General features: G+C 33.8%; 1 protein-coding gene across 4 annotated transcripts in view; it reads right to left on the reverse strand.

The window, feature by feature from the left end:
* Positions 1-16,095, reverse strand: part of LOC126811347 (caspase-7) — a 40,699-nt gene that overhangs the window by 19,712 nt on the left and 4,892 nt on the right. For 2 of the 4 annotated variants that reach the window (XM_050536876.2, XM_050536877.2), the window contains exon 2: positions 12,754-12,846. The exons of 1 other annotated variant lie outside the window; for it this stretch is intronic. The gene's annotated coding sequence lies outside the window, so the exon portion shown is untranslated. Of the gene's footprint in view, positions 1-4,223; positions 4,665-12,753; positions 12,847-16,095 lie in introns of those variants that run through there. One more of the 4 variants, XM_050536879.2, reaches the window with a different exon arrangement.

Consider the following 16,095-nt stretch of genomic DNA (forward strand, 5'->3'; position numbering starts at 1 on the left):
AAATGTAAACAAGACTTGAGTCTAGCGATTCTCTTTATTTGCCGATAGCGATATCCAGATAACTTGATACCATTTGAAAGGTGAGAATAGAACTAGATACAACAGATTGTAGCAGAATAAAATTTTGCAACCTGCAAAATCTCACGTTCCTGCTTGTACACTTTAGTGTTTTTTTATAGATTTTCTACAGGCGTTTATCACTCAGACAACAGGGTTTCAGTGAAATGAAATGGGGCATAACATACTACTTTTCTGCTCCAGCTGAGATAATGAAGATGAGCATTATGCCATGCAGTTTGCTATGTGGGAAAGTCTGACCGGGCAGTAGGATTTCTGCCTATGGAAGACCAAACAGCTCGTTATTCAGTGTTCTTAATTCTTAGTTCTTAATTCATAGTCCTTAAATATTATTTCTTCATTTGATGTCGTATTTCAACATTTGTACAGGTATCTTAAAATAAATATTTGTTTTGCAAATCAGACATTTGTCACATCAGATTTGTAAAATGTATTTTTGTTTAATTTAATTTTATTTTAATATAAAGACAAAATTAATTTTAGAAAGACAAAATTAATTTTAGAAAGACAAAATTAATTTTAGAAAGACAAAATTAATTTTAGAAAGACAAAATTACATTTACATTTCATCATAGACATACAACGAAAAACAAATCTCGAACAACAAATTTCTAAATACAAATCTCCAAATACAATTCTTACAAAACATTTCTTCAATAACATTTCTCCAAAAACGTTTCTGGAAATTCATCGAACTGGCACATTATGGCAACATAAGCAGAAATCAACCTGGCATACAATCAGTCACCATACAACAAAGGAGAATCGAGCAAACATATATACAATAAGAAATATCGCTCAATGACCGTGACTTTAGTGAAATCTGAAATCTGGTCTTCCATTTCTGCCTACTTTTCCTGTAATTTCAACTGTCATTTGATCCTTAATAATGTAATTGCTAACAATGCAGGCATTCACATAATTTGTTACTTTGTTTTAGTATTAAAATATATTTAATGTAGAGGCTTTCCTTTCAAATGAAAACAAATTTAACACAACTTCCCAACATATTTCTTATTTTGCTGTGGGAATGTTATCAATTATGCCCAAACAGAAAATGATTGTGATAATCACGACTACCACCAGGGAAATCCTAAGTAGATTATGCATGAATCTTTGAAATTTCGCCAGTCTAGTGACCTTTTCAATTTGCCCCGAGAGACAATAGCTCTGAATTTTGCCAGTCACATTACAATTGAGCATATTATTTTTGTCATTGGTTTGACAGAATATTAAAATATTATGTCACCTTTATTCCTTTGCAGTATACATTAATCACAAAATTTTTTGCCATCTGAATCATTTATCATCGTTTTTCACTATTTTTAAAATCAAAGCTGAATATTTCCAATTATATAATACAATGTCTTCATTAGCCCAGAAGGGGGTTGGGTGGCCGAATGGTTAACAGGTGCGCATTGCATCAAAAGGTCTGTCATTGAGTTAACTGGCGTGGTTTCAATTCCCCATTTGTATGTGACAAGAAGTAAGTACCCATCCAACCTCTTGGGTTTACTCCAGGTCCTCCGGTTTCCTCGCACTGCTAAAGACCCCTACACGCAAGCAAAATAATGAATTAGATTTGAACCGTGTGTTAGTCCCGAAATGACCTAGTTTGTGTCCAGTGGACATTAAACCCATTTCTCTTTCTCTCTCTCAGTAGCCCTGTCAATGCAGAACAGGTCATTAAATGCTATTTTATTTCATTTATTACATATCATAATACACTTGTAATGAACTGATATAAATGGTTACCATTTTGGAAAATAAGCTTTAAAAAGTCATGGTCAATATAAAATACCAAAAAAGATCAGAATATAAACTTAAGAAAAGTCAAGGTCATAAAACATCAGAATATGAAAACTAAAAGTTAAAACCATACCAGGTAAAAATTAATCCTTGTAAGACATATAGAAATAGATTTCACTAAAAATAAACACACTTATATGGATATACTACTTCTGAATTTTATTAACATGCTACGTTGCTTGATAACGATACCTGTATGTGTATTGAAACGTAGGATGTTAATAAAATTCAGAAGTAGTATATCCATATAAGTGTGTTTATTTTCAGGTAAAAATTAATTAAAATATAATACAACTGAACACAAAGACATTCAAATATTTTATTTACTAATAAGGTACTCGGAACTCTTGCCAAGCAATTCCATAAAATATCAGAATATAAACTGAAGAAAAATTAAGGCCAATAACACATACCAGACGGCATCAGAATATGAAAAATATAATGTTAAAACCATACCATATAACAATTAAAATATAGTAAAGCTGATCACAAAGACATTCAAATATTTTATTTACCAATACGGTACTCTGAACTCTGGCCGAGAAATTCCATAAAATATCAGAATATAAACTCAAGAAAAATTAAGGCCAATAACACATACCAGACAGCATCAGAATATGAAAAGTAAAAGTTAAAACCATGCCATATAACAATTAAAAAATAATACAACTGATCACAAATATTCTATTTACCACTACTCTCAACTCTTGCCTAGAAATTCCATAAAATTAACACAGAGAAAAATACAACAAACACAGTGACAGAATAGCCTGCGTCAATTGATTATTTTCATTTATAATTCATTACATAAAACAATCTCTTCTACTTCAATTAAGGCCAAAGATTCAGTTACTTTTACTGCTTTATTCTATTGATTAACAATTGTTAAATCTAAATATCAAAAATCCAAGCAGGATGTTATACTTGGCTTCCAAATTGAATTTAGAATATAAATTGGATGTAGAATCCAATACATCTAATGTCACTTTCCCAATTAACTGAATCAGCAGAAACCAGAAGATAATCAATTATTGGAATTAGGATGATTTTAATGAAATCCCAATGACCATTTTGTAATTTAGACTCCATATAATAGACTCTACAAAATTCTGGGGCGTACCTCAAAGAGACATTTATCCTTTAGTCAAATTCTTTGATTAATCCTGAAACCACAGAGGTGTCAATTTCATGACAAGGCCACACATCATCAATCATCCTGATATTATGACTTCAGCAATTATGTAAATTATAATGAAGAATTTGAATAATGTTAACCCCTTATGTTGTGCTGAACAATTGTTCCATTTCAACAAGTGTTTTAAAGACAAATTTGGTCTAAAATAGAGTGATAATCATAGTTCAACATTAGTTTCGGCCAGAATTTGTGACTGAGATCCTTTTTAATCTGGAAGCAAAATGACAAATTATCAGACTGTTGTCCTCCCCCAAAAAATAAATCAAATTTCTAAGTACAAATTACCAAAAATAACGACTGCTGCCTTGTAAATTAAATGAATTTTGTCTGACAATGGCTCATTTTTAACCATTCCACATTGGTTGGAAGTTATATAAAGGTAAAGAAGTGTTATTTTGGTGTACCAAGAATAAAGGTAGAAAGTTTGGTAAATGGTGATTTTTTAAAGACAAAATGTCTGCCAAGTGATCATGATCATTTGAGTCGGCTTACATTTTTCATGTTTTTATGACTACAACTGATCATTAGCTGAAATTAATTGAAATTTGATGCAATGAAATGAAATGGGGTAAATATTCTTACTGTTCTGCACGGACTGGGGTAATGAAGACGGGCATACGGCGTACAGTGTGCTATTTGGGAAATTTTTTGGCCCGGACAGTGGCACTACGACGGCGGCCTACTCTTATTTTGAATTCCAACTGTCAAGGGTTCTTTTACGTGCAAGCTAATATGTGCACAGGTCCTTGATTTTTAGTCTCATTTGGACGACTATGCATTGCCCCTTTCCAGGCCCTTCGTCCTACACCACTAAAAATCCTGATGAATTTTCCCAGCTGGGACCAAGGTTGGAACATGGGAACCCCCGGTTAGCGAGCTAACGTCTTACTAACTGAGCCACTATGGCTCTAAAATTTGAGAAGGTTGGATGGCCGAATGGTTAGCATGTGTGTGCTGTATCATAAGGCCTGTCAATGAGTCAACTGGCATGGTTTCAAATTCCCGGTTGTACGTGACAAGGAGTAGGGTCCAACCTCGTGGGTTTTCTCCAGGTCCTCCGGTTTCCTCCCACTGGTAAAGACCCCTATGCGCAAGTAAATTATTAAAATAAAATTAAAACATATGTTAGTCCCAAAATTACCTAGTTTGTGTCGAGTGGATGTTAAACTCCATTTCTCCCTCTCCCTCTCTCTAAAGTCATTGCACTGCCTTTTTTAAAACCTTCACATTCCCAAAGGAGTTAGATAATTCCGTCACTTAACAACTGTAGCAGATTTTCTCTAAATTGCAGGTGTGGTGTATTGACAGATAATTCTCTGGCTCGAGGAAAATAAAGAAAATGTTTGTTTGAGTTTTATTGAATATTGTTTTTTCTGTTACAAGCTTTCCTGTCTTCAACTCGTATAATTGATGTGTCGTGTGTATTCGTTAGGGAATAAATCTTTTACAGTGTGTCACATTATCGTCCAATTATTCCAGAAACACTTGTATTGAAAGGTGTTTGTCTTTTGTCTCCAGCTTATAACAGACTATTGAAAGGTCTTTCCCATGTCTCTTGTTACGCAATCCTGTAAAACATTGGCTTTGAATAGTTTCTAGAAGGTTTCAATTTCAATTTATCATTTCTTGTGTTATCTTGGTTAAAGAAATGTAAAATTCTGGGTCAGCATGGAAGATCAATAATATGAGGATATAGTAGTACTGGTTGGTAGAAGATTTAGACACTTGCTTCCATTCTGATTTTTATGTTGACATTGACAACACCAGTTTTCAACATTCAATATTGGCTGAAGATAATCAGATAAACACTTCAATCAACACAATAATCCTGTTTTATTTGAGAATATTCTCACATGATTTATTTAAGAGACTTACTATTAACCGTGTAAGATAAGTTAAGAGGATGCTTTATAAATTATTGTTATTCTTGTTATTACTACCAAGTGATTACACATGATGTTTTCTCTAACATTATTCCTAGTTAATAACTACAGACGATCGTCCATACAGAATATAATTACAGCTTTCTCCATGGCCACAAATACCCCCTCAAAATCAATGATATCTCCTTTTTACATTAGTCTCAAGACAATAAACATATAATTGTCAGATAGTACACATCAGTATTTGCATCTTTTGTTATTAAAGCCTGGATTCCAGATTCAGTCATCTGGATAGAATCTATATAAAAAAATTGTGAATCTGACAAATATAACCCTGATGTTTGTGTCGGTGATAGCATGATTTCTCCTGGGAATTACTGGCTTTCATTGCTTAGAACAAAATTGTGTTTCAAATCAATGCACAATCATTACCTTCAGCAAAAAAGTGGCAATTTCAAATATGGTTCACATTTCCAATATGTTGTTGCATATGTTGTCGAGATTTTCCAGCGTGGTTCCTCCTTGTCAGTGGTGCAGGACAGAGGGCCTGGCAAGGGACAATGTATAGTCATTCGGATGGGACGAAAAAAACAAAGTCCTGTGTACACATTGGCATTCATGTTAAAGCTCCCTTGACAGTTGGAATTCAATATAAGACTAGGCTGTAGCGTTGCTGTTTAGGGAGAATTTCCTTCATAGCACACTGTATGTTCTATCCTTCCGTACACAATTTCTTGTTACCACACCATAGACTACACTTCTTTTGTTAACTTTTTGTTAACACCTTGATTAAGAGAGAGAGAGAGAGAGAAATGGAGTTTAACTTCCACTCAACACAAACTAGGTTATTTCAGGACTAACATATGGTTTTAATTTTATTTCAATAATTCGCTTGCACATAGGGGTCTTTAGCAGCGGGAGGAAACCGGAGGACCCAGAAAAAAACCACGAGGTTGGACAGGTGACCCTACTTCTTGTCACGTACAACCGGGGATTCGAAACCATGCCAGTTGACTCAATGACAGGCCTTATGATACAGTGCGCACGTGCTAACCATTCGGCAATCCACCCCACACACACCTTGATTAAGAAACCTTGTTTACAGTTTCTAAACCATAATCATCAATGAATCATTATAAAATTTAGGTATATTATTCATCTTGGTAAATAAAATATTCCAATGATTTTCAACAATTTCAAACAACAACTTCCCATGTAATGCCCCAAAATTACGAGAACATGTTAAAAACTTCAAAGGGCCTACAACTATAATTAGACATTTACTCATGTACCCATGCAATGCAAGACGGAGATTTATCACCCAGACAGCGATGTTTCTGCTTACTCTTCTTTAAATTCCAACTTCCAAGGATCTTTTATGTGTATACAAATTTGTACATGTGATATTGGATTTTCATCCTATCCACAACCAGATACACTTTGCTTGTCAGGCCACAGGCTGCACCACCTCTGATAATTGAGAAACAGGCCCACACTCATCCTCGGTCATCTCCAATAGAAGGCTTGATCTTGTTTTAACTAAGTACATCTTATCATGGCCTTCACGTAATACCCTGCATATTTTGGCACTAAACTCTCACGCTTTCAAGCTAAAATGTCTACCTGTGATAATCGAGTTACAAAGTTCAAGGTTCGTTCAATGAGGTCGCTATGTCACAACCTCTGATTGGATGCTACTGTTTAGGTGTCTGTAGATAACGTAGCTATAAGTTCGAGAATTGTGAAGTAATCTAGCAACGTCCAGATGTTGTAAAATTCTCTGTCATTGCTTCAGGAATATGATCCTCGTTATCCCCAGTGATCTAATTCCGTTCCACTCGACTAACTGCTGGGTTCATCCATGTGGGAGACATGTATTCAAATTATCTGACATTGATGATTGTGCTATTTTTCTCCACCAATTTAGGACATCTTTTAGTGGGCATGTCAGTTCTTTTATATTAAAATTTCTCGCAAATTTAATCTTAATCGAGTGAACAAGTTGCCATATTGTTGTGAACATAAACAATGAAGCTAAGACTGGTTTGTAAATCAAGCTACAGTCAAGGGCAGATAATTTGAATACGTGAATACCCCATGGATGAACCCAGGGCATAGTGGAGTAGAATGGAATTAGACCACTGGGGATACTGAGTGTGGTTCATACTGGGATTTGAATTTGAAACATAAGAACTCCACAGCGTGTTATCCTATAATCACCACAGACTCTTGTAATTACTAGATGTGTGTCTTCAACTATCTTTTTCATCCTTCACCTCTATTTATTTCAAGTAATCGGGCTTGGGGCTTGTTTTTGTTTTATACATGTATTAATTTTCTGTTGTGTTTGTTCCGTCTACTATCAAATTGTCTTTAAATAAGATATCATATCCTAACACAAAACTTGATGAAAAAACAATTACCTAAATAGCATTTTAAAAATTGATGCTTTTCAACAACTTACTGTCTAGCCATACTGATATTAACCAACTGGTGTACAAACAATGTTTGGCTGAGAGCCAAGTTATTCAAAGGGACGGAAAAAGTTGTCTTACAAAACTATGTTCCATATGCACCTTTTACACCCAACAACAAACATTTATAGGAATTGGATAAGTTGGAATTTGCATATTTGGGGCTTGTTTTTGTTTTATACATGTATTAATTTTCTGTTGTGTTTGTTCCGTCTACTATCAAATTGTCTTTAAATAAGATATCATATCCTAACACAAAACTTGATGAAAAAACAATTACCTAAATAGAATTTTAAAAATTGATGCTTTTCAACAACTTACTGTCTAGCCATACTGATATTAACCAACTGGTGTACAAACAATGTTTGGCTGAGAGCCAAGTTATTCAAAGGGACGGAAAAAGTTGTCTTACAAAACTATGTTCCATATGCACCTTTTACACCCAACAACAAACATTTATAGGAATTGGATAAGTTGGAATTTGCATATTTTAAAGCATTAGATTGATATCCAGTTTACCATATTTCTTTATAAATATAAAGAATGTGGGGACCCTTCGGGACTAAATTTCATGAAATTGTATAGCCGTTCGTTGCAAAAGTTATTAAGTGTGAATCCATTTCGATTTAAAATGGTTCAAATATTATCCAACGTGACATATCGTTTATGTCTCAGTCGGGATCAGTCATGGAAAGCCCAATTATTTGTATCGTAACATTTCTACTTGCATATCAGCCTTCTAAATGATTTGATTGGCTTATTTCTTCACATAAAGCAATCAGAGGACAAAAGTAACAAATATTTACATAAGTGTTTTATCCATTCATTGACATTGGAATCATTGGATATACATTTATCTATACATTTCCTAATAGCTTATCTCTAGTCTGTAAATAAGCATAAGAATATCACCTGTCCAAATGAATGACATTAATAGAAGTGTGCCTGTCAATAACTTAAGCCAATCTGTCAAATGAAATATAGACTTTATGGCATGATAAATAATTAATAGGGTTAATGGTTAAATTAGCTAAATAAATTCTTTTTTTAAAGATACATTATTGGAAATTAGATAAAGAGCTGGTAGTTCTCACTGTAATAGTTAAAAACTAGATAATGTAAAGGGAACTTGATGAATATTTCAGTCAAATTGATCCCCCCTGAACCAAGTATTTAGCGATTGAATTTTGGGCCTAGTCTCGATCATCATTACTAAAGTCGGTAGAAAAAAAACATAGTCTCGATTATCCATTTTTTTAATTAATCAGAAGCAGCAGACCGGGTTCTAATCCGGTAAATATCACAGGCTAGCGATGCCATCGAGAGTTTATTATGGTCTGGATAAGTTAATTAATGTCTAATTAATAATTTAGATAACATTTTAGGCCTAAAGGAAGACCTGCAATAGGCAGATTTAGCTCTTGCATAATGTATGTTTAATGGAATGAAAAGTTCAATAAAAATTAATTCTTTGTATATTATTCATATATCAGTTTTCATTTTTTTTCTAGGTACAAGCTCTATCTCATATATTCAAATCAGAAGCAAATTTCTAATATCCACCTTCTCAAACAATTAAAGGAAGATCTTTTGATTTAATCACTCCTAAATTCCTGTGAATACTAATTCAGTGAAATAGCCAATTTCTTTTGAAGGTGGGAGGTTGGATGGCGCTGTGTACGCTGTACAGGGATCTTAATCGGCTGTTTTTTGTCGGCTTTAGCCGGATGGTAAAACTATGAAATGGCCACTAAGGTATCACAAATCAATCTACTTTCGGCCGATTTACAAAGAATTAATTATCAGGCCGATTGGTAAAACAATGAACCGGCCACTATCATAAATCAATCTACGGTCTACGCTGTATCATACGGTCTGTCATTGAGTCAACTAGCGTGGTTTTGATTCCCCGGTTATACGTGACAAGGAGTAGGGTCGCCTGTCCAACCTCGTGGGTTTTCTCCAGGTCCTCCAGTTTCCTCCCACTGCTATATTAAAGACCCCTTATGCGCAAGCGAATTATTGAAATAAAATGAACCATATATGTTAGTCCCGAAATAACCTCGTTTGTGTCGAGTGGACATTAAACCCCATAAACAGTATAGGCAAAATAGTGTTATCAGCAAATGTCAATGACCTAGTTTCTGTCAAGTGGACATTAAACCCCATCTATCTCTATCTCTCTCTCTCTCTTTCTCTCTCTCTTTTAAAGGTTATTTATTTGTATGTATGTCATGCAACTTAACATCGGTTTTTGAACCAACTTTTGAAATATCTATCTGAGAACCCTTCATTATTTATCACGAGGTAAACATCCCTTACTTAAAAAATCGTTGGTCAATCATTTTGATGCTTTCTTTTTTTACTCTCTCACTATAATGTAGTTAATCCATTTGATTCCTGCCTCAACTGACACAAGGTTAAAATTCTGTCTGTCTTCAATGACTATAATTGCAGTGTAAGCAGACATATTACTCTTAAAGCCAGTAGACGACTCATCAATAGCCCATTGCTGTATAGTAAAATGGAGGGAATGAATGGCCAAATGGTTTGCGAGTGCGCATTGTATCATAAGGTCTGTGATTAAGTCAACTGGCATGGTTTTGATTCCCCGGTTGTATGTGACAACTGACAAGGAGTAGGGTTGATTGTCCAACCACACAGGTTTTCTCTGGTTTCCTCTGGTTTCCTCCCACTGCTAAAGACCTCTATGTGCAAGCGAATTATTGAAATAAAATTGAACTATATATGTTAGTCCCGAAATGACCTAGTTTGTGTTGAGTGGAAGTTAAACCCTCTCTCCCTCTCTGTATAGTAAAACAATGAAAGCAAATTAAAGGAACACAGTACCATATACGATTGAGAGGCATCTAGGGTTCTCCAGTTACCTCCCACTGCTAAAAACCCCTCCGAGCAAGTGAATTATTGAAATAAAATTGAACCGTGTGTTAGTCTGGAAATGACCTATGGTTTGTGTGGAGTGGACATTAAACCCCATTTCTCTATCTCTCTTTAAAAATTAATGTAAGCTTAAATTAAAGCAGCTAAACCTCTTGGATTTAGGTAAAAAAAAAAAAAAAAAGTATTTCAACTGGTAATGGCACCAATTCTATACAATTAAAAAACAATTCCCGTAGATTAAGCAGTTTGTTTATCAATTTTATTAAAATTTTGGCTCTATGCGTGATGCAAATAAAACATTTGGTTATATCACATATGCTTTATGTATGGACATTAAATTTTGAAAGATATAAAACAAATCAAAATAGAAACTCCAATAAAATCAACAATTTTATTTTGAATCGGATCAAAGATTGAATGGCATTTAGAAATTTCTATAAAATATTTCATGTCTATTTCAGTTATTTACTAGCAAACATGATCAAATGAATATGAATAGTTGAATATGTTTTTTCATTTTTTTTCATATGCTAGGGATGGGATCGATGAATAGAGGTCTGTGATCTTTGTCTCTGAAATACCTATTCATATCGTAATGGATAATAATCAATCAACCGATAATTTTTTATCATTGACGATATACTGTGCCTTGTCACTCAGATTAGACCAAACAAACACGAAGTCTGATGTACGTGCATGTAAAAGAACCCTTGACAATGGGAATTCAAAATAATTTAAGGCTCTGTAGTCCCACTGTATAGGCAAAATTTAACTCAAGAGCAGACGGCCTGGTGTATGGCCGTCTTCAATAGCCCAGTTGGGGCAGAAAATTAGCATGTTTATCTCATTTCAAAGCTGATCTTGATGATATCGCATGTCTAGAATGAACTGCCGGTAGATGAAAACCACACAAAATTTGATCGGTTTTAGTAGCATGAAAAAACTAATCCCATATGGTTTGGCTTTTTTTAAGAACGAAAAAAGAGGTACTGCCATCCTCTGTGACTCCCATCTGCTCTAAATACTGGTGGTCATTCCAAATCAGATTTTTCTCTCACAAATAGTTGAATTTGCCCAAAGCAACACACATTTTAAGACATTTAAAGGGACTGCCTTCCTCTTTGACCCCATTTGTCTTATCATTTTTACTGGTAGTCATTCTTGATATTGCCAAAAATTTATGAGTATTAAATAATTAAAACCAGTGCTCGCCAGGCAAGATACGCCCACATTTTGCAAGAGGTGGATAGATAACAAGCTAAAACAAAAACGTGATTTTCCAAGTATTACCCCCAGCTTATTAAAGGTTGCCTTTCTGATTGTTGAATCTAAATTTTAATCTAGGGGTTGAAACCATTACAGGAAGTTTGAAAAACAATTTCAAAGTCTGTGACCTGTAGTGTGTCAAAAATGCATCTGTGACAGGGGCAATAACTCTGTAAAAAATATTGAAGTGCAACTATGAATTTAGACAGGATTCTTTCTTAGGACATGCCAAAAAACAACCCCAGCAAGCTTGAAACAGAATCTCAAAAGACAGTTTTGGTCCCCGACTCTGAACTTAAAAAGGTTTTATCCTTAGGGCTTACTGAAAAATTTGACCTGCAGAGCATTTAAAAGTGGTGGGAGACAGGGGCAGGGCAAAAAAAAAATCATTGTGTGACCATGAAATTCAACAAAAATCCTTCTCAAAACCACTGACTTCTATAGTGTTTACAAGAATTGTGAACAGACAGGGGTGATGATATACTAAAGAACAATATATAATAAAAATATAATAAATTGGCAAAAAAATGAATGGGAGTGTGCACCCTTACAGCCGACTTCTTCCTTTTCTTGGACTTGTCATATAAAAGTATATTGAAATCTAATTAATGTGAGCAATAAATAAATAAATTCCAATAACATGAAACATGAAATGATTAACAGAGTTCTTATCAAGTGTATCTGTGGTAATCTGAGCGGTAACACGCATGGATGGACGGACTGGGGTGACGACAATACAGTACAAAAGTAGGACACAGTGGGTTGTGTTATTTTCATAATGTATTAAATTCTTGTATTACACTTTCAATAAAAGTATTATCAATTATTTAATATCTTCTGGCATGAAAAACATCTGGCAATAAAGTTGATATTATACACGATTAAAAAAGAATAAGTTCCACCCATCAGTTATATATACAATATTGTTAACAAAAACACGACAATCTCATGAAACCAACTCTAGTAAATTCAAAATCTATACTACGCAAATCTTGACTTTTGCATGATTTTTGTGATGTAAATAATGTCCAGAAAAAGTTTCATATGCAAAAAAAAAATTCTTGCTATTGTTTTCCCATCAATTTGTATTGAAATGGATATAGAAGGCCAAATTTAAATCTGAAACTTCAGAAATTGTCATACTTACCACAAGAATCACTATGGTATAATATCAGTTTTTATTCTTACTTCCAGTTCTCAATATTACTTGTTACCAATGCTTTAAAATTCATGTCTTTCACTGCAACAAATGATATAAAGCATTCTACTAATGCACTTAATATGAAACGAAAAATTCTATTTAATAGTCAGAGTAAATAAGACTATGGAGTTCACCCTACAAGTCTGTATAGAGAACATGCCTGATGTGAGCGTAGAATTTACCACAATATTGACTTTTTAACCCACATGATACTGACCAATGACTGAGAGGATGAGCTTACAGGAAGCATTATTGATTGGTTTTACTATAAGGCAGGAGGGTTCAAGGGTGGAGACCTTTTAGACATTAGTTGCAAGACTCTTATGTTTCTATTTTGTAGTTACTATTGACAGGCTTAGTTACTATAGTTAAAATGGTAACAGGACATTCAATATTCAGTCAGTGTCGCTATCAAATGATATTAAATTCAGACAGGTTCAAGACAGACAAATTCCTCAGATATTGGTTGAATGTGATTAGTCTATAGTAGACCAACTGTTACTTAATTCTGTCTACTGATCATTAATTTAGACTGATTCTATTACAGTTTGATTTTCAGGAAACAATTTCCTACCATGACATATTGAAGAGGATGGGAATATATTGAAAAAAAACCATAGCCAAACCCTTCACTAAACTCTTTATTAGTAAGTCCAGGAAACTGTATCATACATAAACCAACAGAAACCTGGAAAAACAAACCTATGGACAGAACACATTGACTATATCAGGCTCGATAGTATAGTGACATTTAACACAATAATTTGAAATTTCAACTCATTGCTTTTTCCTGTGACTGACAGAAAGAATCTGACAGTCAAACTAATTTTTTGACAATCTATTAGGAACTTAATTAAATCTCAAACTCGACTGACATCCTAACAGATTATCTCTATATATCTTCACACAAGTTCTTTGATTAATTTCTATTTAGTCTGATACCTAAAGGCCACCACACTGCATTTTTTAAAATATAAAACCATGTGTCAACAGCATCTATTTTCTTTGATTTATACAAAAGACATTGAATAGTTTCTCTAATTGTATCATAACAATATAAGCTTCGTCCACATTATCAGATCCAATGCAACTTCTTGACTTTCCACAGAGCCATTGCTCTCTTTTCAACTTTCAAATTTTTTTATATGCATATTACGTACGTCTATTAAGAACAGTATACAAAACATACACATACATCAATATACATGTATACAAAAATATATTTTACATGGAATAATACATTGGAATAACATGATTTGAAACCTTGTAAATAAAATCAAATATAAACTTATACAAATTGACAAAAGTGGGTCGCAACGCATATAATACTGTAATATGAATGTATATAAACTGATTTACATTCAATGGTTTCCGTTTTTACTCCAATTTCAAATCAGTTATGTTCGGCGAAATAAGCCAGCAGTCTCAAGCGAGTGCAAATTTCTAGCGTCTGGTTATTCCAGTCTACATACGCCACTTGATTTGGTGCAATGTGTCTAGCCTCGTCCCTCGAGTCTCTTGATACAACTGGGGCTGAAGCGCACTATGGTACACGATTCGTGTACCAATGGTAAAATGTTTATTTTGTCTTAAATATTGGATATCAAAAGCCCATCTTTTTCCGGTAAGATCACAACATGAATGTTGATTTAATTTGACAAATAAATCGTGTTTTCAATGTTGAAGGTTTTGGATGATATTGAGTTAGGCTACTTTTTTAAGTTAATAACCATATTTACAAAATTTGCAAACTTTTAATCGTGCATATACCATTATAAGAAGTAAGCAAATCGAAACAGCCCTTTCTTTGTTTACAGAGTTATTGCCCTTGCTTTTAAACACTTGTAAATGTTTTTATTCATAGTATTATTAAAAATCTTTCTAATTATTTTCGGATAAGTTACAAGAGAAATCATATATTTTGAAATTTTAATAGTTTTATTGTATCTACTTATTATCATTGATAAATGTGATTTTCTTCATCTTTAGTTTTAAGAACATATATATCACCCATTGATATAATTCCATTAGACAAATGCCATGACTGATGCTACAGACTCTGGGAAGCCAGTCAGTCAGTCAATGTGTGGTGTATTGTGTTAAAGCTCTTGTCTACACAAAAAAAGTAATTTACTCTTCAGTATTCACTAATCCTATACTAGTACATACCATACATTACATGGTTGAAGTCCATTTAATAAGAACAGAATAGAAGGCAGGGAAAGGGCTAGCCACTCAAATGACACAAAGTCATCTACACTGGTTTTTTATGAACCAGTGAATAACAAGGAAGTAATTGAGTTTATTTCAGAAGGTTTCTTAGCCAATGACATATTTCTAAAACATCAGCTCCAATGGGCTTAATCGTGAGTAGGTGTTTCAATACTATCAGTTAATGTATAACTGACAGTGAATTTCACAATCTAGCCAGATACAGGATTTACCTGACGGTTATAGAATATACAGGTCACAATTTTATGGAATACAATTACTGTTTATTACTGAGTGACGTTTCGATTAGGCTTCTCTAATTCAATTACTAAATGCCATTAAAAGTAGTTACAGATTATCCAGCCGGAGAGCATATTTTCAGTTTATCATAAAACTGGTTCCTATAACCTTGCATCATACTTTTTAATATGTAATTCTATTAATGCTATTAAAATGTTACCATCTTGAAAAATCATATTGTTTATGTAGCATAAGACAGGTTTCTATGACCTTTTATCATACTTTTTGATACGTAATTTTGTTAATGTAATTGAAATGTTCTTGTTGGGAAAATCATTCTGAAGCTATACATACAAAATATTTTAGTAATTTAGAAGATTAAATTACACCATAGTTAAAGCGGTATTAGGTTAGATTAGATAAAAAGTCAAGTTCTTGCTATAATAGTAAAAAAACAGATAATGAAAAGAGAATATTTTGAAAATTTTAGTCAAATTACTTCACCCAGAGTCAAGGAATTGGCAATAACAGTACAGGCAATTTTGATGTTTATTATTACAATATTTTTTTCTTTTTAATTTAAAGCCCCAATATGCAGGAATAAAATTAAATACTGCATTATAATTTTAACACCATACACTTACTATCAAAAGGGGGGGGTTGGAGGGCCGAATGGTTAGCATGTGTGCGCTGTATCATAAGGTCTGTCATTCAGTCATCTGGCGTAGTTTTGTTTCCTAGGATGTTTGTGACAAGGAGTAGGGTCGCCTGTCAAACCTCGTGGAATTTCTCCGGATCCTCCGGTTTCCTCCCACTGCTAAAGACCCTCTCTCTCTC

The sequence above is a fragment of the Patella vulgata genome, chromosome 2, assembly GCF_932274485.2.
Source record: "Patella vulgata chromosome 2, xgPatVulg1.2, whole genome shotgun sequence".
Lineage (NCBI taxonomy): Eukaryota > Metazoa > Mollusca > Gastropoda > Patellidae > Patella > Patella vulgata.